The sequence below is a fragment of the Lagenorhynchus albirostris genome, chromosome 6 (assembly GCF_949774975.1).
Source record: "Lagenorhynchus albirostris chromosome 6, mLagAlb1.1, whole genome shotgun sequence".
NCBI lineage: Eukaryota > Metazoa > Chordata > Mammalia > Artiodactyla > Delphinidae > Lagenorhynchus > Lagenorhynchus albirostris.
This window is the reverse complement of record NC_083100.1, coordinates 5568115-5594703: the sequence shown is the minus strand read 5'-3', so window position 1 is coordinate 5594703 and position 26589 is coordinate 5568115. Positions and strand designations below refer to the sequence as shown.

General features: G+C 53.4%; 1 protein-coding gene across 3 annotated transcripts in view; it reads left to right on the top strand.

Moving 5' to 3' along the window:
- Positions 1–3051: 3051 nt before the first annotated feature.
- SH3BP4 (SH3 domain binding protein 4) overlaps positions 3052–26589 on the top strand; it is a 114248-nt gene continuing 90710 nt past the window's right edge. The window contains exon 1 of one of the 3 annotated variants that reach the window (XM_060151788.1): positions 3052–3184. The gene's annotated coding sequence lies outside the window, so the exon portion shown is untranslated. Of the gene's footprint in view, positions 3185–16827; positions 16868–26589 lie in introns of those variants that run through there. The other 2 variants (XM_060151789.1, XM_060151786.1) reach the window with 2 other exon arrangements.

The following is a 26589-nucleotide window of genomic DNA, read 5'->3' as shown; positions in this document are numbered from 1 at the left end:
AGTAGGAAAAACTGGCAGGATGAGAAAGCATAAAGTTAACAGGAGCAGCATCTTGAGACCTCCTTGCCTTCCAGAACACCAAAGACAGAACAGTCCACAGACAACTTACCCCTGGCCATGGGACACTGTCTCTCCAGCTCATTCCTGCCTCAAATCCAAGATCTTCGGCAGTAAGAGAGTACAAGAGAATCTGTTCATGTCTTTTTCGCAACTCTCTTTAAAACATTCTGACTTCCAGGGCTTCCCTGGTGGCGCAGTGGTTGAGAGTCTGTCTGCTGATGCAGGGGACGCGGGTTCGTGCCCTGGTCCGGGAGGATCCCACATGCCGCGGAGCGGCTGGGCCCGTGAGCCATGGTCGCTGAGCCTGCGCATCCGGAGCCTGTGCTCCACAACGGGAGAGGCCACAGCGGTGAGAGGCCCGCGTACTGCAAAAAACAAACAAACAAAACATTCTGACTTCCATAAATTCATCCTCTCGAAGGATGCCAGCTGGTTTGAAGATGCTCATGGCACCACAATACCAAGTGCTGGGTTGGGACAGCTGTGGATACCATGAGACATGCTATTTGTCCCTCAAGGTGAATGAACCAGGTGCTTTGCTTATTTGCACTGTACCCTGCATTTCTACCGCAATTTGTTCTTTGTGCATTTTAACACCTCTTCCTCCCTCACTGATCAGTGAACTCAGCTTTTCCCAGACTGGACCTTGAGTTTCTTATTTGATTGTTTTTGTGTTTTGCCCTTGCAAACTTTTCCATGTGTTGGGCCATTTGTGTGCTTCTGGGAATTGTCTTTTCATACCCTTTGTCCATTCTCTACTGGCCTGTCTTGTTCAGCGCTTTACAGGCATTTTTACACAGTAAGGCTATTAGTCGTTGGGAAAAGCAGTAATGATAGTAGCTAAAGCATAACGAATGCTACTCTGCGCCAGGCCCTCTGCTACGCACTTTGCATGCTCCACTGAATTTTCATTCTCATTTCGGAACCTCAGTCACAGAGATTCAAGCCCAGCAGTCTGGCTCCCAGGTTAGTGCTCCAAACGTGTTCTTATACCACTAAGGACATCCTGGGCCCTCACACACCCTAGACACCCTTCTCCTCTCCGAGGTTTTTCTACCTGTCCTTTCAGGGTGACTGCTTCCTTTTGAAATCTGCAACATATATTTTAGGGCTAATTGTATCCATTTTCAGAAATTCAATTGTCCTAACACATAGATGACACCCAAATCAGAACACCAGTCTCCACCCTTCCAGATCCATGTCTCTATCTTCCTGTGTCTCCTGAAAATTCAACACGGACTTCAAGTTGAGGTGATAGAAAACCAGATCCCTGAGGTAAAGGGAGGTCTCCAAGACCAACGGAGCTGCAAGGGCTTGGGATCCAGAAAATACTGGGTTTAAATTTAGACTCATGCCCCAAGGGATCATGACACAGTACATAGGTCTAAAGTCACCTACAAAATGGGAATAGTAATACTCTTGGCTTTGCTAGGTAATGGTGACGAATGACTCAAGGAGTGTCTAGTTCTGGCCACGGAACAACAAATGTTGGCGTTTCTCCTGCTAAAGACCTGTGCTTCCCTCTGGTTTCTGCGTTGCAGGGGGCTTCCAGGCCTGCAGTAGGGTAGTTGGCGGTCCCTGAAGTGGTTAGAGCCCAACCTCTGGAGTGGCCTCGGGTCAAATTCTGGTTCTACCAGTTTGTTGCTGTCAAATTAATTCTCCAAGGTTCAGGCTACTCATGTGTGAAATGGACTAAGGAGGGTAGCCAAGTGTGGGATTTCTTGAGGATTAAATGTTCCAGTCCATGGAAAGTGCTTGCCACACAGTAAGTGGTGCGTTCATTCACAGAGCATTTATTGAGTACCTGCTACGTGCCAGGCATGTTCTAGGCGCTGGTGACCCAGCGGTGTACCGGCCATTGAAAGTGTAAATGGCTAGACGCTATGTATTCCATTTGCGATCTGCTTCGCAGGAAGTTCTTTGTAATTCTCGATGCGACTGCCTTTTTCTAGTTCTTACTTCTTAAACTTTGCGCTGGTCCGCAGTCTCGCACCTGCTTTTTTTCCACGGTCCTAGACAAGTGTATTGTAAGAAGGATTTTGAGAATTAGGCGCCACCGTCCGCGGCCTGGTCAACGCCAGCTTGCGGATCCAAACCTCACCCAGGGGTCTCCGCTTGGGGCTCCCAGTGAAGGAGTGGGAGGATGGAGATGCCGGGGGCTTCTGAGCGCTGCCAAAATGTCGATATGCAACAGCCACTTCTAGATTTGCTCGGTATCAAGGACCACGATCCCGGGGGCGCCCGGCCGCCTGGACCTCGCTCCCTTGCCGGCGCCTAAAGGAGGAAGAGGAGGAGACGCCCAGGCCGGATCCCCGCCGGGGCTCGGGGAGACGCGGCGCCAGACCTAGCCTGCGCGCGCTCCCCCGCCCGGCCTCCCCGCGCGCCCCGGCTCGGCCACGCCCCTCAGCCCTCGCCCCGCCCCTGCGGACCACACCCCACCCCCGCCAACAGGCTTCGCCGCTTGCCCCTCCCCCAGCCTCCAGGCGACAAAGGCTCGGCCCCACCCCCTGCTTTTCCACCCCTCACCCCCGCCCTCCCCTCGGCAGCTTCAGATAGGCCCCGCCCCTCCACTATAGCCTCGCCCACTAATTATTCACACCCCGCCCCGCCTTTCGGCCGCCTTCTAGACCCCGCCCCCTCTGAGCTTGCCCCTCCCCCTGCTAGTCCACACTCCGCCCCTGCCTCCCGGAGGCCCAGGCTAGGACCCGTCACCTCCTTCTCCAGGTTTTCCTCTCACCCCAGTCTCCCCAGGGGGCTCGGCTCAGACTCTGCCCCCGCCGCCCAAGGCCCAGCGCCGGCGCAGGACCACCCCTCGCCCGCGGCCCCGCCTCCGAACCCCCGCCCCCTGGACCCCGCCCGGGTCGGGAGACCACCCCTGCAGCTGGCTCCCTGGTGCTGGTCTCCCGCGCCCCGCCCCCGCCCCCGCGGCCCCGCCCCGGTGCGGGGACCACCCTCCGCCCGCGGAGGCGGGGGCCAAGCGCTCGGGGCACTCTCGGCTGTCCCGGCCCTTCGCCGCCACCGCCGCCGCGCGGTGGTTCCCGCGGATCCGCGCGCGCCGCCGGCCGGGAGAGCTCTCAGACCGCGAGGCGAGCCGCAGGAACCCGTGGGACGCAATGCGAGCCAGGTAGGCAGGCTGCACCCCGGGCTGTCCCCTAAGGGCCGCTCCAGCCCCGCTCCCAGCCTCTCTCCCGCGGCGCCTGCTGGGGCTCGGCGGGTTTGCACGCCTCGCGGGCGCTGCTCGTTCCCCTGCCGCCTGAGTTCGGGGCTCCGGGGTGCCCGGGCGCGGCTGGCGCCGGACGGCTTCGGGAAGCCTCTCGCGCTCCTCGTGCTCCCCAGGGACCCAGTCACCCCGGCGCAGGCGGGCGAGCCGGGGTTCCGGGCCCGGAGCGGCACTCATGGCCCCTGCGTACGCCCGGGGGATCCCTCTCCCCTGGCCCTTGCAGTTCCCGAGGCTGGCCCTGAAGGGTGGCCCGCCTCGGCGACCGGACGCGTCCTCGGGGCGCTCGGCTCGGGGGGCTTGGGCGCTCTGAGGGCTGGAGGGGCCGGGGCTTCCTCTGGCGCGGCCCTGGGGAGGAGGGAAGGGCGCGCGGTCCCGGGTTAAACTTGGTGACAATGCATATTTCAACTTCTTCGGAGACCTTTCATTTTAGGATGGAAATGAAAACCCCGATTTCTGGCTTAGCCGTCCGGGGACAGAGCAGCCGCGAGGTGACAGCGCCGGCGGCGGGCGGGTGGGGACGGCCGGCAGAGACGCACGTTGCTGAGTGGTGTTTCCCGGGAAGCCCGCTCCGCGGTGTGGATTGGTGGTCTGTAGGATCCCTGCCTTGGAGTGCGGCGACTCCTAGCCCGGGGCCGGTCGTGCAGCCAGTGGGACCAGGCCGCGCTGGCCCTTCCCCGGGGTGTTGGGCGGCCGACGGTGCCGCCAGGGGGGCGCAGCGGGACGGCGGCCGGGCTTCCTGCGTGCGGAGAGGCCGGTGGAGCCTCACCGGTCAATGAGATTTAAAAAGGGAACGCCGGGCTGGATTTTATCCGTGCTTATTCTTTCCAAGTTAGTGCAGCAGATCGGTACCGTGTGCTTTGTCAGTAGTAAGAAGTTCGCATAACTTTTGTTCCGATCACAAAAGCAATATATTCTCTGGGTAGAAATCAGAAGTATAAACAGTAAAACAAACCATCATTGATCCCACAGTTCCTACCGGCCTCAGTATTTACACTCTTTGATAGTCACATTTCACAGGCTTGCCGATCTAATCGATAAGTTTACCAGTGGAGCCTCTCTTGACTAAATGAAAGCAATCCCTTTGTGCAACTCTCCCCTTCCCACCCTTCTAAATGGGTTTGTCTCCGAGCACCAAAGTTTGGGTGTCTCGGCCAGGCTCCCTTCTCAGGCTGAGTCCCCTTTCCAGTGTGTGGTGTTCTCCATGCCTTCTGTAGGCTGGAGGTGGAGAGAGAAGCCAGCAGTCGGCTAGACCACTGGCTCAGACTGGATCGGCTGTGGTTTTGGTTCCTTGCCTTGAAAAAATGAAGGTAATGATTCTCAATCTGCTGCTCAGAGCACCATAAAAGTTAATGGGTGGTTTGCACAGCGTTCTGACACCCTTGGGTGGACAGCCGCTGTACTTTGCGGGGCTGGGGGTGTCCCTTGCTTTCGTCATCAAATAAAACAGTCCATCTCCTACTTGGCCATCCTGACCAGGAAACGGGCGCCAGGAGTGACTGGTGGGGTCTGGAGAAGGTTCCTGGTTCCCTGCTCAGTACAGTCGGCCCAGGCTAAGCCCCTCAGGAAACGGGGGGCTTGGAAGGAGACAGAACTCCCCAATCCACCTTCCCTGTCTGCTTTCTGCACGTGGGCAGATGTGTAAGGGCTTTGACGTTAAGACGGGCCCCAGGATTCACAGACCTGATGCCCGGCCATCCAGAATGACGAGGCCTGCTGATCCGAGAGGGAACAGTTAGTTCTGGGAGCAGGGCTCAGGCTGTGAGCAGCCCTGGCTTCCCAGGCATTTGTTTTATGGCTCCCTTGTTTACGAAATGAACAATGACTAGCTCAGATCTGCGGTGCCTGAGAAGCTTCTGTGAGCTTTAATTTTTTTCCTGTTGTCCCAAGCCTCTGGCATCGTGCTTTACGGGGCTTTTTAAACAATCGGGAGAAACTCGTATCATTTGTTAACGTCTGATACCGAAAGCCGGAGGTGCCACACAGGTTGCCTTTTGTTCCCCTTGCAAAGCCGCCGTGAAGGAAGCTCCTCTTTCTTTAGCAGGTCTCCAGGGCTCCAGTTGTCATTTGATAGTTTCATTTTTTTTTATTGTCGCTCCCACCAGCACTCTGTTCTGCCCAATGTCTAGTAGCTGACCACAGCCCAGACACAGGGGGGACCCAGAAAATGGTCTGGACAAGTTGCTAATAAGTGTCCTTCCGGGGCTCATCAGCTCTTAGTACTGTGCTCCTAATTTTCTCCGCGTAGGGGGGAAAGGGGGAGTCTTCCTGGATTTTCTTCTCTGCTGCTGTTTGCTAACTGGATTTCTGGTTACCCAGCAGCCTGGAATTGTTTTCCTGCCGGCTGCTTCAACAGACCTTTTTCTTATTCAGATGGTTCTAGTGTGAGGATGAGACTTGCTAACGTCAATGGGGTTTGCACCCCGGGTTCTGGGAGGCCACTCTTGAGTTTAAATCCTGGCACTCAGGCCTGTGAAGTGTGGGAGGGTGTGTGCGCTTCCTTCTTCCCGGGGAGGAGGCCAGCTGGCTTCCCTCAGCTTCTTAAGGGGAGCCCTTGGCCCAAACAAGGTTAGGAGTTAACCGCTGTGCTGGGCCCTGGCTGACCTCACCCCATGCTCGGGGCAAATCTCCATGGCTCCGTGTTTGAGGAACCAGCCATGTGCCTGCCCGATACCCAACTGAGGAGAAGCCGTTGTTCAGCCAGTGGGCCTTGCTCCATCCACGTGGGTTTCCCTTAGCTTTGTTATTTTCAAATTCGACACCCGAATTGGGCCACGTTGCAGTTTTTCTTCTGAGAATTGGATTCAGGCCCCTGGGATATTTCCTAAGGCCCTGGAGATGGACACTAGGACTTCTTTGCCCTGAGGTCACTGCCTGATAACCAGGAACTAGGAAGGGTCACGGTGCAGCTAAGTAGACTTCACTGTGACTGCGTGGCCCGGAGGGGAACCCGGGGGCCATCCAGTGTTGCACTGGGCTTCCAGCGAGCTGGGTCCCCCGCCTCCCCAGCTGTTTGCACAATAGAAGTCCCATGTTCTCCCATCGCACCCTGGAGAGTAACAAAAAAACAGTTCAGCCAGCCCTCACACACAAGGGAACCATCCAGCTACTTACTCAGGGTCTTCCGGGGAGCCTGAGCTTGCTTCTCCGTGGGCCCCGAGGGCATTGTGTGTTACTGGACCACGTTTCTGAAGCCACGAGTATCAGCGTCTCAGGGGAAAGGGTGTCGCGGTGTTCAGCCTTTAGAAGGCAAGAGAATGCCGAAGGTATTTTAGAAACAGGGTGTGTGATGTGTTTCTAGGAAGGGTGAAATTCCTTATCGTGCCTCACTGCTTCCCATTCACCAGGTGTAGAAAGTAGCTTCCCAAACCTTCAGTAAGAAAATATGGGCTCGTGGGAATAGAACGGTGTACTGAGTTCAACTAATTTAAGTCGAGATTCGGGGTGTTTTTTAACGGGCATAGCTTGCTGAGGGTTTGTGATAGACCAGGTCCGGTGCGCACACTTTTTTTTTTGCGGTACGTGGGCCTCTCACTGCTGTGGCCTCTCCCGCTGCGGAGCACAGGCTCCGGACGTGCAGGCTCAGCGGCCATGGCTCACGGGCCCAGCCGCTCCGCGGCATGTGGGATCTTCCCCGACCGGGGCACGAACCCGTGTCCCCTGCATCGGCAGGCGGACTCTCAACCACTGCGCCACCAGGGAAGCCCCGGTGTGCACACTTTTATCCTTGCAAAAACAGCTAGGGGTTCCATTTTACAGGGAAGCTAGAATTGCAGTAGTTGCTCCAATCTAATCGTCCCAGTAAGTGCTTGATTTGATTCTGGACCTGCCTGGGCCCAGAGCTCTTCATCATAACTCCCAGTGCGCCAGAACGAAAGAAACAGGTCACAACTTCGGGAGCGTGAAGACACAGCGATGGAGATAGCAGAGTGCCTGCCTCCCTTACACAATGACCAAAAAAAGGTGATGAGATCTTTAAAACCCTAGGAATCTTCGTCGTCTAAATGGATAGTAACCCGTTTGCACCTTTGCTCCCCGGGAGCCGTGCCCTTGCGCCCGGTCTGCAAGGTAAAGTTTGATGTATTTGGAAGATTGCGATTTTGGAGGTGGGACAACTCAGACAGAATCTGCTCTGAAGTTTGTCCTCGTACCATGAAAAGAGGGTATTCTGGGCAGATGAGGTTACTAGAATAAGATTAAGGTTATGGAAAGGCTGTTGAGTAAATGTAAGCTAAGGGTCCGCCTTCCACTTTACAATCAAATAAAGGATATACTAATGAGATTATTCCTACCTGCTCCATCAAAGCTAGGTCTTCGGGGAACTCTCAGAGCTGATGCCTGGTAGCCCAACTCTTCTGAACAAATTGAAAAGAATCCTTTCCGAGAAAGGATTTTTGTGGTTCCGTATTCTTACTAGATCTCCCTCTCATCTCTCTCCCCTTCCCTGTTCTCCCAGTCTGCTTCACTGAGGAAAACCCTGCCCTGTTCTTATGAAACAGGGAAGCCTCCTAAGCCCTGTAGGCCTGGAAGGAATTCACATGTTCCCTTTCGTGGCTTTTTCCGTGTTGCAGGTCCCTGAGCCCGAAGTGTGCTGGGCAACCTGCTCCCCGGAAAAAAACAAAGCGTCTTGATGGTAGCATCCGTCAACTGCCCTGGTGTAAATCCTCCCACCATGGCTGATTTCAAGCTGCCAGTCGGGTCTGGCAATATTACTAAGTACTTGACAATCTGTGTAGCCAGTTAGAGTGGGCTGCAGCTTGCCTTTCATCGCACTGAGCTCAGCAGCTCAGCCCCCCTTGTATAATGGATGGAATGGTTGCCTGGGCTTCTGCTTGGACCATGGCTGCCCAGGAGCTATGCGTACTGAGAGGATTTGGATGTCATCGAGTAGCCTAGTTTGGCCAGCAAGAGTAGAGTGCTTCAAAACTCAGACTCCACATTAAAATCACCTGGGGTATTTTAAAAGCTGCCCAGTGGAATCGGCATTCTGTGTGTGTCCAGGGTTGAACTCCACGGATGTAGGGAATTTGTGTAAGAAGAAAATTAGAGGTGTGGTTTGAGATTAGGCATGGCAGACCCTGTATTTGAGGCCAAGGAGTTGAACGTTTTCCGTGTGGGGTGAGGGAAGGTTTTCCAGCAGAAGCCTCGGAGTGGAGGAAGGGCCCACATGTTCCCAGTTGCCAGTCGCCAGTCTGACTCCAGTGGCCCCTCCGCGGTGGCGGGCGACACTGTGTTGCCTTGGTTGCTTCTGCTGGTCTGGAACGGAGAGGGGTCTTTGCGGAGGAAGGGGGGGTTCAGGGTGAAGTGAGAGAGCGCTCCTTGGGGAGATGGCTCCTTGGGTGGGTTTGGTGAGTTGACCTCGGATGTCGTAGCGTCTAGGGGAGCTTCCCAGGACCGTCCAAGTGAAGAAAGGAGAAGCTCAACGGCTGAGGGCTCTTCACGCGTCTGAGCTTGGTTGCTCACGTAAGCTGATTACTTTCTCTCTGTCATAATTAGCAGTCCAATTATTTAAAATGTAAGCGCTTCCTTGAGAGGCAGCAGGCGCGTGGGAAGGGGAGTGTCACTGAACTTCGGAGCCAGGCTTGTGAGCAGGAAGGGGCCGGCCAGGCCTGCAGGTGCAGGCTTAAGGAGGCATCACCCTTGGGTTGTACACACGCAGTGTCCGCCCTGCTGGTCAGGGGTCACCCGTGTGAGAGAGGGCTGGCTCGGGCCTCACTTCCTTAGAGCCGAACCCGTGATCGTGGAAGAGCTCGCTGCAGCCTTGAGTGTGGAGTGGGCCTGGAAGCGTGCTTCTCAGTCACCCCATGAAGATGGGGCGGGAAGGCCAAGGGGGCGGGGAAAGAAGCAGCTGGAGGTGGGAGAATGTGTACCACGTGTCCCTGAAGCCGAGGAGAAGGTTGGGGTGTGGGGGAAGGGAGCCCCGTGCAAACAGGACAGTTCTGGTTACAAATCATCAGAGAATTAACACCCGGAAGTCTAGGGGCCACTGGGTTTGGCTTGTTAGGGCCATGTGACTGTGGTAGTGGGGAAGCTTCTAGAAAACCAAGGACAAGGGGTATAGGCCACTGAGTTAGTGATAAAAGAAAAAGGACTGTCTTTTGAGGATATCAAGGCAGGAAGAACCCAGAGCTGAGTCAGAGGGCCTGGGATGCTCCGGGCTGCGGAGGCCTGGCTGGGGGCTGACGGGGTGTTAGGACCAGCGCGGAGCAATGGAGGGTCCAGTGAGGGGGTGTGGGCGGCCCCGTGGACCGTCAGGGGTAGAGGTGGGTGTGAGTGGTTGTCATTGGGAGCAACTGGTTAGAAGACTCCCTCGCCCCCGTGCCTTTTCACCAGCCTTTTTTGGGGGTTGGCTGGGGGCCTCATTTGCCCCTAAGTCCCAGCTCCCTGAGGCTCCTCAAGGAAGGCTTTCCTGACTGCCCAGGCCAGGAGCTGACCGCTGCTTCCTCACCTGTCCGTTGTCCCCCTAGGCGGGGCTCTGCTAGGCATGGGGCTGCGTCTTTATCTCTGCATCCTCGCTGCACAGACAGCACATTCGGTGAGTGAAGAGGGACCAGCCAGGATGAAGACCGAGGGTGGTGCCCCACCAAGGGACTGGACGGCCGCAACGCCGAGAGCCTTCTTAGACATCTTCACAGCTAAAAATGACGCTAAAGGATAGAAGTAATTTCTGTGAATGATGATCAGCTGACTTGTAAACGCTGTCCAGTGGCCCCCTCGCAGCTCTGCCCTTTACCGTTTCATTGAGTCCGGCTTCCCGCCTTTGTTTACCTGTTCATGCTGTGGCCCTTTTGGGAAGGATTTTAATGTTTATAGCTTTCGGATACAGAGAAATACAGCTCTTCCTCAACTTAGGATGGGGTCGTGTCCCGATAAATCCATCGTACGCTGAAAATATCGTCAGTTGAAAGTGCATTTAATTACACCTAAACTACCCAACATCATAGTTTAGCCTTCTCTAACTTAAACGTTCTCCAAACGCTTAGAGTAGCCGACAGTTGGGCAGAATCATCGAACACAAAACCTGTTTGGTAATCGAGTTTTGAATATCTCACGTAATTGATTGAATATTGTACAGAAAGTGAAAAACAGAATGATTGTCAGGGTGCAGAATCATTTTAAGCGTGTCGGTTCCTGGCCCCGGTGATCACTCCCTGCCCTGCCCAGCATCATGGGAAAGCGTCAAACCCACATACGCCAGCTTCCAGAAAAGGGCAAAATTCAAAATTTGAAGTACTATTTCTGCTGAATGCATAGTGCTTTCACACCCTCGTAAAGTCAAGAGATGTAAGTCAGGGACCATCTGTAAATGGAGTATCTGAAAAATGCAGGTACCTTTAAGCATTTTAAAATTACCCTGAGAAGCGTCGTTTTGACAAGTGGTGTCAAATATTTGTATATGTCCCTTACAGAAGTAGAAAATAAAGGTCCGTGTTTGAATTTAACTGGGAATAATGGTTGGAGCTGGTGTATTGATGGCACATATAAGTAATTCATGTGAAGGGCTGGGCCAGGGCCTGTGATCCAGGGCCCCTCGGCAGCCTGTGGTGGCGGTAGTGATGGTGTAAAAGCCGTCACCTACTATGGTCTGGTCTCACGTTTCCTCCCCATCATCCCGTCCCAAATACCCTCTTGCAGAAGTTGTGGGTTTTTCCCCCTTGTGGCTTCGGAAGTCAGCGTTTCCGACATTTCTAGGAGGACAGCTCTATTCTGGTTTTGTGCCGGTCGGCAGCCTTTTGGCTACCTCACTTTTAGGTGCTGGATTAGGAAACCAACGTTTCAAATTTTGGCCACATTTCAGGCCCATGTTGGAGTCTTCTGTACATGGCTCTTTCTTTTCCGTCAATCGAATATGAAGCAACACGATTTGCACAACTGAAATTCATTATAGGTGATTCAAGAATTAAGTGACTAACCATCCGTCGTGTGCTTCTAAACACTGTTTTTTGTACCCAACGCATCGTCAGGGAACAGAAATAGCTGAAATAAGTTTTCACGGACTGGTGAAGGTGACAAGTGAGGAGAGGGGTGGAGTCGGCAAGTGACACCCCAGTCCGAGACCTGGGATCCAGAATGGCCCTGGCTGGTAGGCTGGGGGGACCAGCAGCCAGTGGCTGGAGGCCTCTGCGCCTCTTTGCAAGAAGGCCTTACCTGCCCTAGCTACCTTGGGGGGTGGGGGAGGGAGGTGAAGCATCTTGTGTTCAACATACGTCCTTTCTAGATATATGAATTGTATGGGAAAAGGGAAAGAGTTTGCTGTGATTTTTCATTCTTTTCTTAAAAAAACTCTGTCTGCTTAAGTCCCCCCCGCCACCCCCCAACAGTTACTCAAGTAATCGTATGTTCATCTTAGAAACCTTAGAAAATGCAAAAGGAGAAAAAAGTTTCATCAGTGGAATTCTGCCACTCATGGTAACTGCTCTGGGCATTTTTGTGTCTTTCAGGTATTTTCACATGCAAATCTAGACTCTTCCAAACAAAACAGGATGGTGGAGTGGGAACTTGTTTTTAGTTCACTGGATACCTGATGTGGAGTAATCCTTCAATCAGTCATTCATTGTTGAATGAACATTATGCTTTTTATTGAAAATTGTTGACATATCTCCAGATCAATAAGTACAGGTTTGCATCCTGTACTTTGCATCACATTTGTTCGGGGATGCACCCTCTTTAACAAGTCCGCATTCATGGACAGTTTCCAGTGGCTTTGAAATTATAAACAGCACTGCCGTGAACATCTTTCAATACATGCAAGCTTCTTCTTCCAATGAGTTTTGTTCTTTTATCCTTAAAATGTATAAAGAACTTGTAACTATATTAATGGTTGAGTGAACCGTGTAATTGCTGCTCAGAAAAGCATGTCCAAAGGTAGTGATATTCAGGAAAGTTCCATCAGTGGAAGGTATTAAGTACTTTGAAGAAGACTTGGTGAACTTTGAGACCAGTCTCAGCCTTGCTGGGACTCCTTTGGGGGGAACTGATTTCTGATCATCAAGAGAGCTAACGTTCTCTGCATCGTGAGCTTCGCGGGCAGGGGTTGGAAGTGCACATCTCAATTTTAGGGATAGCACATACATGCCACTTTCAGAAACAGTAACATATGGGGGAAACCGTGTGTCCTAAAACCTAGGAGATGTTTCTGGGGGGCGTCTCCAGGGCTCACTCCTTCCCAGAAGCGGACGAGTCCGATTTCCACACGTTCAGCTTCAGGAACTGGCGCTCCAAACTCCCCAGGGTCCTGTCACTGTGGGCGTTGAGTGATTCCTGGAGCTGCGTCCCTTGATGAGCTGCAGTTTGATTTGGCACACGGTGACGGCACAGACTTGCTTTTTGAGACCTTTGGGTTCAGTAAGAGGAGAAAGTACTTAGTACCTTCCGCTGATGGTAAGGCTGTAATTTTGATTTCTAGCTGTGGTCTGGTGTCCCAGGACTTCTTCATTCTGGCAGGAGAGGGGAGCTGAGTTACGGGCGGAATATTTGTTGGCCTGTGTCCTGCGTGTGGTTCTGCAGGGGGCCTGGCTGCCTCCTCTGTCTTGGCTCCGAGGTATCCATGAGTCATTGTTCACTGGTGTTAGATGAGGCGGCACTTTTCGGGCTGTCCTTTCGTGCTGGCTGTGCGCCAGGTCCACCTCATGGAGTTTTGGGGGGCTTGAGAGCCGGGCCCTCTTGTAACTCTCTGGGACGTTGCCCTGGCCCCCCCCCGCCCCCCGTTAGCTCATGTTTGACTTGAACTCGTTCATTCCCTCCCTCACTCCGAATCCAGTCTGTGCCAGGTGGGCTGTGGGGCTTGGGGGGATGGAGAGACCACCAGGGACAGCCTCTGTGCAGGGAATCGGCCACCAGTGCCCCAGGAGAGGAGGTCAAGCCTCCCCGGGTGTGCTGGGGTTCGGGACTGGCTCCCCAAAGAAGCCCTACTAAGTAGGGGGACTGGAAGGAATTGGGTGGTGCCCACAGGGGGGACTTGGGGGCAGCGGGTGGTTGAGTGCGTGCCAGGGACCGATAGGGGTGCCGGCTTTCTGGGAGCACCGGGTGGGGATGTGAGAGGCAGGGGGCAGGTGGCTGGAAGGGCAGGTCCTTCTGGGCTTCAGTCAGCTTTGAACTTTTATCTCAGGCCACCAGGAAGACGATTACACGTGTGAGCCTGACTTGCAAGGGGCCCGGGAGGTGAGCAGATGACCGTGCCTTCCTCTCACAGCCCTGATGCCCCACAGCCGCCTTGGGTTCCCCTCCTGGGGCTCCTGGCGCCCCACTCTGCAACCCACACGGGGCACCTCTCCCTCCTGACCTGCTGTGAGTGTCTCACAGAATCATCCGATTGATTAAATGACCAACGTGTTCAGTTTTAAGAGTTACGCTTCTTACCCAAAATGACACTTAGAAACTGAGCCAACTGTCGGGTCGTTAAAAGAGTCCCAGCATCTTATATTCCAGAAAGGAAAAGGTACTGATGAAGGTGTGGAGATTTTCCAGATAAAACAACATCAGAGGGACCCAGTGAGACAGATGAGAGCACCTTGCCCTGGTCAGTTGAGTCCCCGGCGGTCTCTGAGCGTGGCTGTCCCCCCAGGACACGGCTCGGGAGCGCAGGCAGGGCGAGTCCTGGTTCTCCTTGTCAGGTTGCAAACCTCACCAGGCCGGGCAGTCATTCCCCTCCTGACATCCCCCTTCTCTACCCCACTTGAGTTGGTCGCTGCAGAGTTTGCTGGCCTTGTGGAGGATTTCTGTATTTAACCCACATTAACCTGGCTAATCCTGTGTCTACTTCTGGGGAAAAACTTCTGCTCCAGTCGGACAACCAGCTGTCCTCAACTTGCTCGGGGTAACACCGTGACTTTATCAAGGTTAAAAGAGACAGAACTGAAAGCTGGAAAATGATGTCATAAACACCGCTTTTTCTGTCATTAGTGAAATTGTCAAGATGTTGGCTGCTTGCTAAATTGAGGGTCATTATTGTTCTGGAAAGAAGCGGGGTTATTTTGATGAGCAGGAACATGGAAAGACTAGCAGTGATTCCCTTGGGGGTCCGGTGTTGGCAGCCTGAGAGTAACAGGTGAGTAAGGCATTCAGGACACGCCGTTACGGCTTAGCAGATGATTGTAACTTAGGCATAAGGGGAAAACTTGAGCGTGTGTGACTTTGAATATGTCAGGTTGTTTGCGGTTGTCCTTTGCCTTCAGGTTTTAGTGCTGGGAATTGCAGACGGGCAGCTCTGTAGAGCTTGCACACAGGGCTGGAAGGGAGTGAACAGAAATAACAGTGGTTTGGGTGTGAAAATTGGTGGGCAGGTCTGGGGCTGTCATCTCCCACCCAACCGCAAGCCCCTCCGTTGTCTTTAACAAAACAAAGTAAACTGTAAATTTAACATGTTTTGGGGAGAAAAAGGAGAAATGACGGCTAATATTTGTGAAACACCTACCGGCAGTCAGTATACCAGGTCCTCTCACTTACACATGAGATCCTCCCAAAACGCAGAGGGGTAGGTGGCCTTGTTCACGTCTTAACCAATGATGAAACTGAAACCAAGAGGATAGTTATTGTGTCCATGGACACAGCGAGTATCGGAATATACCAGGGAGTAAACTTTTATGTGGTCCTTATGCCTGGATATTAGCTGAGGGGGTTATTTACCCAAAACATGAATGCCAGGCCGTACCTGCAGCTGTCCCATTGTGGATACGTGGACTATTGGAGTGGGAGGATTAAGTGCATTGAAAATGACACAGAACCAGACGTTGCCCTGGAGGGTATTCATTCACGAGCACCTGTCAGATCAGCGCTGCCACACGCCTCCCACTTCTCGCCCCTGTGGGCCCGTCTTAGACAGTGGCATCTTGTTTTTAATGTTATATCGACTCTTTCTCACATTCTGCATTTGAGGATGCCTGTGCCTTGACTCTCTTATCTTCCTCTGAATTACAAGGATCAGAAACCTCGGAAATAGTTCTTTTCATTGAGAGCAAATGGTGCCCGTATGAAACTAATGTACACATTGCCTGTCCGTGGAGAAAGCATACATGCTCTCCTTAACGAAGCTGACATTACCCTTGATAATAGGAGTAGTACAAAGATACGTAATCCCACTTTACTAACAAACTGTGTTTACGTATCCCCTCTCCTTTGGATCCTTGTCTGGCGTTCTTGCGTAGCAGCTTTATGCTGTGCTCATAACGATGGTCATAATTAGGACACCAGTAGCATATGCCGTATGCCAGCCAACGTCTTCAGCATTTTACCTCTAAACTATTCATCTTTCCATCCTATGATGGGAGGGACACTTAGCATGTCTGGATCACAGGGAAGCTAGGGTGCCAAAGGGGAAGGGACTTGTCTGACCCATGAGTGCAGAAGCCAGGATTTGGGTCTGAGCCACCAACTTTTACCTGTTCTGCCCCGCACCGGGGGCCAGGTCTCCTCCAGGCAGGGAAATCCTGGGGCCAACAAGGTGCTTATGGGAACCAGGCCGGGGGCGGGGGCAGACGGGTCAGGGAACGTGAGGTCTCGGGTGAGATGAGGATGGGCAGGTAACAGCCAGGTGGCTCGTCCGACGGGGACGATTCCCGACCCCTAGCCGGAGCCAAGGCTTGAGCACAGGAGAGAGACCTTAATGCTGCGGGGCGGCAGGGGAGCTGGGCAGGGAGGGGGGGCTTCTAAATCCACCCCCCCCACTGCACTGTCACACTTGGCACACATGTGAGCCCTCCTGCTGTGGCCCAGTCCTCTCCTGCCTCCTTCAAAGCTGTCGTTTATCAAGATCTGCGCCCGTCAGGCCTTGTACCAGACATTCGGTCAAGGTGTCTTCATGACTCTGCGTGGTAAATGTTTTAGAGGTAAATCTTTGTACCTAAAGAGCTTGTACTCAAGTAACTCTGTTTTATGGTGCTTTTCTGATTAGCCATGACATGTTCAACTAAGAATTAGTGCAGTATGGGAAGCTCCCTGCTTACCGTCATGGTGCCTCCGGTTTTCCTGCCTGCCAGCCATGGAGGAGCCGCACTGGACTTCCCTCCGTCAAGCGAGGGTGGCCGTCTGGTCCTCTGGGACCCATCCATCCACGGCTGACGGGATGAAAGGTGGGCTTTGGTCCACCAAGGGATCTGGGACCCCGGTTACCTTGGTGACCACAGTGATGACTGATGAAAGGTTCCAGATCTTGCCTCTTTGGCCGCTTGAACTCATGGGGGGATATATGGAAGTAGCAACATCAGTAGAACCATTGGTGGGCCGTGGGGTGGGTGGGTTTACCGTGGTGTTTCCGTGCTGGGGCACTCTGGAGAAGCACCTGAGTGCCTGGCGCCAGGTGGACCCCAATGCCGTCCTTGTTGTTTCCTAAGGCATCTCTCGTTTCTATTTTAATATCCTCTCTAACCCAAGAGTTATTTGTTTAAGTATTTAATTTTTTTCCTTGTCTATTTTCCCCTTTTTCCTCCCTCTTACTTTCTAGTTAACTTCTGGTTTGACTGCACTGGGGCCAGGGGCTGTCCCATACACTTTTCTAATTTGGAGAGTTTTTCGGGTGTCAAGAATGCTTCTGAGTGTTTGCGAATGTTCCTTGGATACTCGCAGGGCCTTTTGCATTTTCTCCAGGACGTGGAGGTGGGTGTGGATCATTTAAATTACGCTCGTTGATTATGTTATGTTTCACGTTGTAACCAGATGATGCTCTGTCCGCTGCGCTGTCAGAGTCGAGGGTCGGGCTCCTGTTTCCCGACGTGACTGCGGTTTTGTCAAGTTCTCTGGATCAACTCTAGCAGCTTCTCCTTCGTACGTGTTAGTTGTTCTTTCAGCATAATTGGATCTTTTGATCGCTTCACCATTTTGTCAATCAAAAAATGCTCTTGTGTGTGTATTCAGTGTTTGTGGCCTGAATTTCACCTTTTCTGATACCACTTTACTGTCACCCCTTCTGGGTCATTTTCAGGTGTGTTTCACGCAGAGACAAATGCTTCTCCTCGCTGGGTTAGAGCCCCTTCCTGGGTGATTCACGTTTGGTGTACTAACTCGTACGCTCGGTTCCATTGCTGCCCTGTTCCTTGAAGGGCTTGCTTCTCGTGTCCTCTTGCTGACTGTGGTTTGGAAGGCAGACCCGTGGCCCGTGGCTTAGTTGCATTCATTGAAAAGGAGAAATTCCTGCTGTAAGTGCTTGGGGCGTGTTGAGAGCCGTGTCAGGACTCGGGTCTGCTGCTCCCCGGACAAAGTGAGCGTTTCAGCCAGGCTTCCTCCCCCAGGTCCCCTCTTCCCAGGGTCCACGGGCGCCGTTTTCCTCCTGTGACGTTGCATCGGTGATGCTGCCGAGTTCTCTGGTTCTCTAATCAGTTGGGGTTTGCAGTCTTGAGTGTGCTTGGATTTTGTGTAACACTTGGATCTGGGGATGACTGAGGTGCAGTCAGAGCCTGGCCTGTAGACTTTCGGGGCCCCCTCCCCAGCGCTCGGTCCCTTCTGTGCGTCTGGGAGGTTGTGTGTTGTCACGTGGACAGGGTTTCGGTGGGACCCCGTGGTCACATGGCACTGGGTGCTGGCCTCGGTTGTGCCTGGCGTGGCTCTGTGACCTGCCTTTGCCTGGGAGGCCGACCCCCACCCCACCCCGTCCTTGCTGCTCATTCCTTGGTTCCCTCAGCAGACACGCCTGGCGGCTTCAGCGTGCTGCACACGGTTCAGCCATGACCTTTGCCCTTTGCCAAGAACTGAGAACACAAGCTGATCGTGTTTCTTCCTGACCTGCACACTCCGAGGCCTTCCTGGTTTCACAGAGTAAGCCTGAGCTCTTCAGCACGGCGTTGGGTCTGGAAGGCCGACCTTCGAGCTTTCTGTCTGGCCTGCCCGTCTCTGCAGCTGCCCGCTGGTCCCTGAGATGCCACAGTGGTCCCCAACCTGATGCGTGTGGACCCTCCTCCTCAGGCCTTCAGGCTAAATGTCACACACACACACACACACACACACACAGACACACACTCCCTCTCTCTCTCTCTCTCTCTCTCTCTCTCACTCACTGTAACCCCTAATGTCTTCCTGTGTTAGCTCCAGCTACGTTGGTCACAACCGTCGCAGTCATTGGTATTGAGGACTGGCCTGCATGCCATCCTTCCTTTGCTCCTGAACTTAAGGGGGGGTCTTAGTGAACCTCTGTACCTCAGCTGGGCTTCTCTCGTTCTCCGAGCATCACACTCACCTGTGAGGGTTGCTCAGGTCCCTCCCTTAGAGTCAGCTGGCCTTGGGCTGGGCCCCTTGCGTCCTTCGTTTTAAAAGCATCCTAGGTGACTCTATGCCCAGCTTAGAGTGACCCCCATGTCTTGAATGGCATCATTCCTTAGATGATGGTTTTTCAAAAATGTCACGGTGCTTATTAAATTGTTTTATCGTCAGAATAGAGTGCTTTTGTAACAATTCCAAATATTACCGACACCTGGCAAGTGAAAAGTGAGTCACTCGTCCCCACTGGAGCAGGCTGTGTCTCTGCTTTTAACCACCTTCCTCGGGCCAATTCCATTGTGTTGTGGATTCTTCTGCCGACCTGTATCGCTCAGGTTTCCGAGTCTGTATTCCCAAGCGGGGCTTAAGTATAGTTTCCTTTCTGGTTTGTTAGCTTTAGGGGTCAGGATCACTTTTTGCCTCGTAGAGCGATTGGCAAGGAGACTTTTTTTTAAACTGCTTTGGACCTGTCTTGTGGGGCCCCCAGGCCCCAGTGGAAAGGAGTTCCATGTGTGCTGCCGCGGGGCGTGGCCAGACTGAAATTCCAGAAACTACGTGAAGAAAACAAAATAGGCTACTGTATAGGACCTCCCTCTCTCTTCTTTTTTTTTTTTTGCGGTACGCGGGCCTCTCACTGCTGTGGCCTCTCCCATTGCGGAGCACAGGCTCCGGACGCGCAGCCTCAGCGGCCATGGCTCACGAGCCCAGCCGCTCCGCGGCATGTGGGATCTTCCCGGACCGGGGCACGAACCCGTGTCCCCTGCATCGGCAGGCAGACTCTCAACCACTGCGCCACCAGGGAAGCCCCACCCACAACTCTTTGAAAGAGAAATTCTCCAGCCTTAAAAGCAAAGGTTTCCTACTCCCCTCTTTTTCATTTTCTATTTTTCTGTTCCTTAAGCCCTCTTCAAAGTGGGCTTTTGTTTTGTTTTTAATTAATTAATTAATTAGTTAGTTAATTATTTACTTACTTATTTGGTTGCACCGGGTCTTAGCTGCAGCAGGCGGGCTCCTTAGCTGTGGCTCATGGTTTCCTTAGTTGCAGCTCGCCAGCTCCTTCGTTGCGGCATGCAAACTCTTAGTTGCGGCATGCCGGATCTAGTTCCCTGACCAGGGATCGAAGCCTGGGCCCACTGCATTGGGAGCGCAGAGCCTTGACCACTGCACTACCAGGCAAGTCCCTAGTTATCTATTATTTTAAACCCCAGTGCTGTAATGATTGATCTTCCAAATTCATATTCATGTTTGAATCATATTGATATTAGTGCATTTATCTTGCTTTTTTTTTTTTTTTGCGGTACGCGGGCCTCTTACTGTTGTGGCCTCTCCCATTGCAGAGCACAGGCTCCGGACGCGCAGGCTCAGCGGCCATGGCTCACGGGCCCAGCCGCTCCACGGCATGTGGGATCTTCCCGAACCGGGGCACGAACCCATGTCCCCTGCATCGGCAGGTGGACTCTCAACCGCTGCGCCACCAGGGAAGCCCCCTCCCTCTCCTTTTAAAAATTTTGAATTGTGGTTTAAAAAAAAAAACCTAGTAAAACGTTTACCATCTTAACAGTTCTTTAAAGTGTACAGTTGAGTAGTGTAAATTGTATTCACATGGTGGTACAACAGGTCTTTAAAACTTTTTCGTCTTGGAAAACTGAAACTTACCCATTAAACTTTTCCCCATTTCCCCCTCTCCCCTAGCACCACCTGATACCACCGTTCTACTTTCTGTTTCTGTGAATTTGACTCTTACACAGCCCAGATAAGTGGAATCATATAGTATTTGTCTTTTTGTGACTGGTGTTTGTTTCACTTATAATGTCCTCAAGGTTCATCCAGGTTGTAGCACGTGACAACTGCCTTCCTTCTTAAGGCTGAAAGATATTCTGTTATATGGAGAGACCGCAATTTGTTTATCCATCCCTGTGTTCTTGGACATTTGTTTTGTACCTCGGCCATTGCGAATCACGCTACTGTGAACGTGGGTGGGCAGATATCTCTTTGAGATGCTGCTTCCACTTCCTTTGGACAGATACCCCGAGGTGGGGTTACTTTATCATAGGATAGTTTTATGTTTAACTTTCTGAGGATCCTCCATACCATTTTCCACGGCGGTTGTACCAGTTTACATTCCCACCAACGCCGCACAAGGGTTCCAGTTTCTCCATGCTCGTCCACACTTGCCAGTTTCCGTTTTTTGCCCGTAGCCAGCCTAAGGGGTGTGAGGTGACAGCCCATGGTTTTGATTTGCATTCTCTAAAGATTAGTGGTACTGAGCATCTTTTCCTACGCTTATTGGCTTAGCCTGCCCCTTTTAAACAGTATTTAGTTAGATTTTCTTTACAGCGTTTTTGAGGCGCCTTTTTCTTTATAGGTACTTGTGGTAAAAATGAAAACTTAAGTGGATCGATGTAGATTTTGAGGGATTCTCCCACGTACATGTGCTGGGGGAGCTTGTTTCTGAATAGACCATTTAGAAGGGGGAGTTCCTTGTGAAAAGTGGGCACACCCCTGCTCCCACCCCACCCCCCCTTCCCCGCATTCATCCCAGAAAGCCACATTCCCCTTTGCGGGTTGTTTAAAGAGTCGATATAGTTCAAGTGCGTTGTGACGACCGTCACCCTGTAGACTTGAAATGTAAGAATTGAAGCCACACAGTGCCTCTAAAAGAGGGGCCATCGGTTGTCTTCTCTGTTTCTTTACAAGTAATCCATGCTTATCACAGATTTGGAAAATACAGCCTGCAGGAGAAATGAAAAGTCATCTGACTGCCTGTCACCCCTCACTGTCACATGGATGTGGTGTTAGGAACGGGGTTGTTCGTGCTCACTCCTGCAGCCTTTTTTCACTCGGCAGCTGTGCGGAAGAGCGTTCTCTGGCCACACCAGTGTCACCCATGCCACGTGGCTCCTTAGCCGTCCCTGGGACGAGTTGAGTGCCGTGGTCTGAGGAGGTGATGTCAGCACTTCTTCACGACTCCTGCATTGATTGAAAGCAGTAGCTCACCCACTCCTGTGCATTCCAGTTTGGACATCTCCCTCCCAACCTCGCTGCCTAAGGTGGAATTGTAGCAGGTGTCCTCCGGCAGGAGAAGCACCTTCCCTTCGCTTCTCTGCAGGATGAGCTGCAGGTTGGTAGTTTCAGTGCTCTGTTCCGAAACGGAGCCGGCAAGGAGCTATCTCATCACTGCCTGTTCTGCGGTGGCACCAGGCTGAAAGTGATTCCAGCTTCCGGAGAAGAAATGCACGTTACACACCCTCTGGGACAGGGAGGCTGCCTCGCCCCTTCAGCTGGACGCTTCCCAGAGACCCCTCCTTTTTCTGAAGCCTGAATTTGGGGACTGTAGCTCGCACTGCCCACCCGAGTGCGAGCCAGTCTGGAAGTCTTTTTCCTGCGTCCACTTTGGTAGGTGTGGTTTGGAACCTTCGAGAAGGAATGTTTTCACTTGCCTCAGTGGGTCAGCTCCTCACCTGGGGGAGGGTCAGTTGGAGATTCAGGAAAGGCGTGAACTGGATCCTTTGCTGCCCCCTAAAATGTGCAGTGTGGGGGGCGGGTAGGGTGGGCGGCCCTGTGGACTCGCAGCCCTTGGCTAACAGTTAACCTGAAGTGCTACTCTGGGTTTGCCAGGCCCGCTGGGAGCCCAGAAGCTTCTGGAATCTTTAGCTCCACTTGGCCCTGAGGCTCCTGCCTTGATGGGCTGGCCCTTCAGCTGCTCCGCGAGGCTGGAGCTCTGCTTCCTCGCTGCGTGGACCAGCTTCCTTAGCTCAGAAAGAGTGAGGGGTTCGTGCCCAGCACAGCTGCTCCGGCTTCTCTGTAGCCCCCCCACCGGCTTCCCCGTTCACTGGCAGGTACTGGGTTGCTTTTGGCCGCTGGGTGGGAGGAGGGGCAGGAATGAGGTGGCTCTGAGCCAGTCTGTGTGCCCACCCCGGGGCATGCAGCTCATCCTTAACCGCTCAGGCCTGCTGCCCGAGACACGTGGTGATTTGCGATGGGGATAATCGTAAAACTTAACCCCGATCACAGGCGCGTGTGGAGTGTGCCTGGCTCACATCTCAGCCCAGCTGGTAGCGGCCTGGCCCCCCGAGGAGACAGGGCAGGGACGTGGGTGTGTGTTGGCTGGGGGTACGGTGATTCCTTGGGACTGGCTTGGTGCACAGCTGGCCGTGCCTGCCAGTGTCCCGCAGCTCTGTTGTGGAGAGCTCTTCGGGAGAAAGGAGCTTGGTTTGGGTTGAGTTGTTTTCCCCAACAGGAATCCTTCCGGCCTGTGAGCTCTGGGGCAGCGCAGTACTGAGCCCTCTGCCCGCAGCTGCTGCCCCTTGTCACTTTCACAGTTGGAAAAACTTCCCTGGGGAAGTTCAGTCACGTGCCAAGGCCACCGTGGCAGACCTGAACCCAGACATCCTGCTGCCCCCGAGCTTGGGGCCCCTTCCATCCAGGGCCTGAGTTCCATCCTGTGACCAGCTTTTACCTTCCTTTGCCTGGAGGCTCATGCCTGGTTCTAGAATCCTACCTAGGAAGCAGGCACTGTGAGCCTCTTCATGCAGCGTTTGGGGAAACCGAGGCATCAAGAAGTTCCCCTAAACTTTGAGGGTCAACAATCGAACAAAAGTGGTTGGACTTGGAGGCTTCTCTCTTCCCTCCCCACCCCCCAGCCACTTTGCTGCTTCTCTTCCAGAAAGGAGCTGAAAGAGGATGTGTTTCTTTCCTCCCGTCTCATCCTCGGGGCTCCTCCACCCAAAGTTTCCAGGTCGCACACAGACGCTGAGCAATTCTCTAAACTGATTGATGACTCCAGAGCACAGGGGTCTGGGGCAGAGTTCAGTGTCAGGGACAGTGTATGTCCCCATACGTGCCGGCGCCTCCTAGGGTTCGGGGCCCAGCTCTCATCCAGTGACCCCTCTGAAGGACGCCCACAGACTTGAGGGACCTCATCAGGTAATCCATCCATCCGTGCAGGGGGGCCCCCCAGGTCACCTGGCCAGGTATGTATAAAGGCCCAAACAGGACAGGTGGTATTTGGGCCCTTCTCCTAGAAATTGCTTTTTTATAAATACGGGCCTGGTTTTCATCTCTATTTATTTATCCAGGCCTCTCAGGTTGTGACTTCCTGTTGATGTTATAGTCAGCTGAAAGTTCTGAGTCGCCAACTTAAATCCTCAGGAGAGCGGAGGGCAGTGTGTGTGTGGTTGAGAAGCCTTTACATAGAGCTTCCTGCAGCCGTGCTAGGCTTTTGTTCTCTTGCACTTGGGCTGAGCACTTCTGTTGCTTGTTTTATAATAAATAGAAAAGCTTGTATTTTTTGCCCTTCTGGCTGGCAATGGATGTAGGGGGATTTTCAGCGGAGAAGGAGGGAGGGACCTGGAGAAGGGGGCTCATAGAGGCCAGGCCAGGTGACCAAGGTCAACATCACCAGTATTAAGTCCTGTTGATAGTACGTGCCCTTGATACGGTGTGATGAGGGTACTTCACCTCTGCCCCCTTCGTCACCTGAATCCACAAACCTAGTCTCATCATGAAAAAAACCATCAGACACATTCCAACTGAGGGACACTTACAAGCTACCTGCCTGGTCCTGCTCAAAACTGTCAAGGTCGTTGAAAACAAAGAGCGTCTATGGAATTGTCACAGCCCAGAGGAGCCTCAGGAGACAGGGCTGAATGTCATGTGGCACTTGGATGGGATCCTGGAGCAGAAGAAGGACATTAGGGAGAAACTAAGGGAATCTGAACAAAGGACGGACTTTAGATCGTAATAACGTGTCATCCTCATTCGCTGGCGAACGGGCTGTCCTAGTGCACGATTTAATCATTGGGAAATTAGGTGTTGGTTGGCGTATGGGAATGCCCTGTGCTATCTTTTCTGTAAATCTAAACCTATTCTGAAAGAAAGTTTATTTCAGAAAAGAGACAAAGCAGCGGAAGGGAAGGCCAGTGGGTGGCAGGGATTCCATGGCATGGCTCTCAGGCCAGGAATGGCCCTCTGCTTTTGCATCTGCTTTGCACAGTGACCGCAGCTGGTGTCCGGAGGGTGCCCTGCAGTGCCGGCCAGTGGTACCGGCCGCCCCCTGCCAGGGAGAAGCCCAGGCCTCCACACCCGGGCTAGTAGCTGCCTTTTCTGCCAAACATGGTGCCCAGCCCCCTCGAGGTCAGGCCATGGCCTGTCTCTTCCGGCCAGCGTGTTCTTTGTTCTCTCCTGGACCAGACTTTGAACGGTGAGCTGCTCTCCCAGCCAGCGAGGCAGCCGGCTTCCAAACACAAACACGGGTCATCTCTGCCAGGTGAACTTGAGAAAGGCAGCAGAGCAGCGGGGACAATGGGCCTGTGTATAAACTGCTCTCAAATTCAGAATGTGGAGCATTAGGCTGGCGGTGGGAGTTGCGGTGGTGACCGAGGGTCCCCCTAATCCTGTTAGCGGCTCAGGGGTTGTTGCACGGAAAATGGCATGAGGTGGTGAGACTGTCTCTCCTCCGAAGATGGCTGGTTAAAGCATGCACGGCTGCATCGAGGCATCTGCTCCTTTAGATATTCTCTGCTGATGCGGTGAGTCAGGGCTCAGGGAGTGAGCGCGGTTACACGCCCAGCACTGGGAAAGTCACTGAACGCACATGCACACGCATACACACGCACGCGGGCACAGGGCCCCTGCATGCACTGGAGCTTGTAATCTTCTTAGGCCAGAAGGCTTTCCTAGAGGACCGAGCTCCACGACGGCGTGGGGACCAATGTCCTTCTCCAGCTGGACCTGCCGTCCTCCGGCCAATCTTACGTGCCCAGGAATCGCCCGGGCGTTCCTGACCAGCTCCCGAGTGACAGGAAGGAGGTGGCCGGCGTGGGGACCGCACTCTGAGTGGCAGAGGCTCAGTCTGGGCTGGTGGGGGGTGACTTCTGCAAGGAGTGGGGCTCGTGCTTCTCCTTGGGGGCCGGGACTGAAATTTTTTCAGGTGGATACATCGGGAGGTAAGCCTGAACGTGAGAACAGGGATGAGATTCAGCTGGCAAGCGACCAGGGGCTGGCAGGTGGGAGAGCAGGAGAGATGGCAGCCATCCTGGGCGGCCCTTGTGTGCACACGTGGTCCCTCATCGGAGAGTAAAACCGCGAGCACCTATGTAGTGTCGACCGAGAACCCGGAGCTGTTTTAAGCGGTTCATGTGTACCATTCGCTCCCCGCAGCAGCCTGCGAGTTGGGTGTCCATTTGGATGCCGTTTTTGCGCCTTTTTATTTACTTATTTTAATTAATTTTTTTGCTGTGCCGTGCAGCATGAGGGATCTCAGTTCCCTGATCAGGGATCGAACTCGTGCCGCCTGCGGTGGAAGCGCAGAATCCTAACCACTGGACCGCCAGGGAGGCCCCTTTTGCACCTTTTTAGAGATGAGGGCAGGTCTGCTCCTTGCTTTAGTCCCACTGGTGGGACGAGGGTGGGAGCTGTGCCTCTGGACCCCGGGCAACCCACCCAGCCCGGCACCTGCTCAGGTGGGGTTTCCCAGCCGATGTGTTTACACGGATGAGCATCAAACCGGAGCTTAGGGTCCCTGCACTGGGTGAGCTCCGGGGTCCTGGGAACTTCTGGGGTCACCCTTCTCTCAGACGAGCGCTGGGTCCGGAGGCTCACGTACGTGATGGATGTAGAGCCGGGATGGCCGCTTTGGTGTTCTGACCCCACCAGGGGCCTCTTCCTTGCTGTCTGGGCTTTCCCAAAGGTTCTCTCTTCACTCTTTGCTTCCCAAACTCAGGTGTGCCGATCTCATCCCCCGTTTGAGATAATACCACCACATTCCCCATGCCTTCCTGGAAGAAACTCCTCCAGATTCCTTACACGCTTCGGGTGTGCTGTGAAAACACCTTTTCTGGTCTTTTCAGCTCTTCAGTGCAAGCAGGCTGTGCAGCTTGTGGAGGATTTTCTACAGAGAGCCTGATTTTTCGGTACTGAATGTTCCCTGTGCCTCTGCCGGCTGTGGGACAGGAGGCCCAGGAGCAGGGTGGCCGCCTTGCCGTGGTCCTCGGGCTTTGCTCTCACGGCCAAGAGCAGCTTCACCTTCCTTCCTCACTCCATCTGGAACGTGCTTTGTCACTCATTCATTCAACAAGTATTTGAGAGCCCGCTGCGTCCGGGGGTGTAGGGCGTGGGCAAAGGGCAGG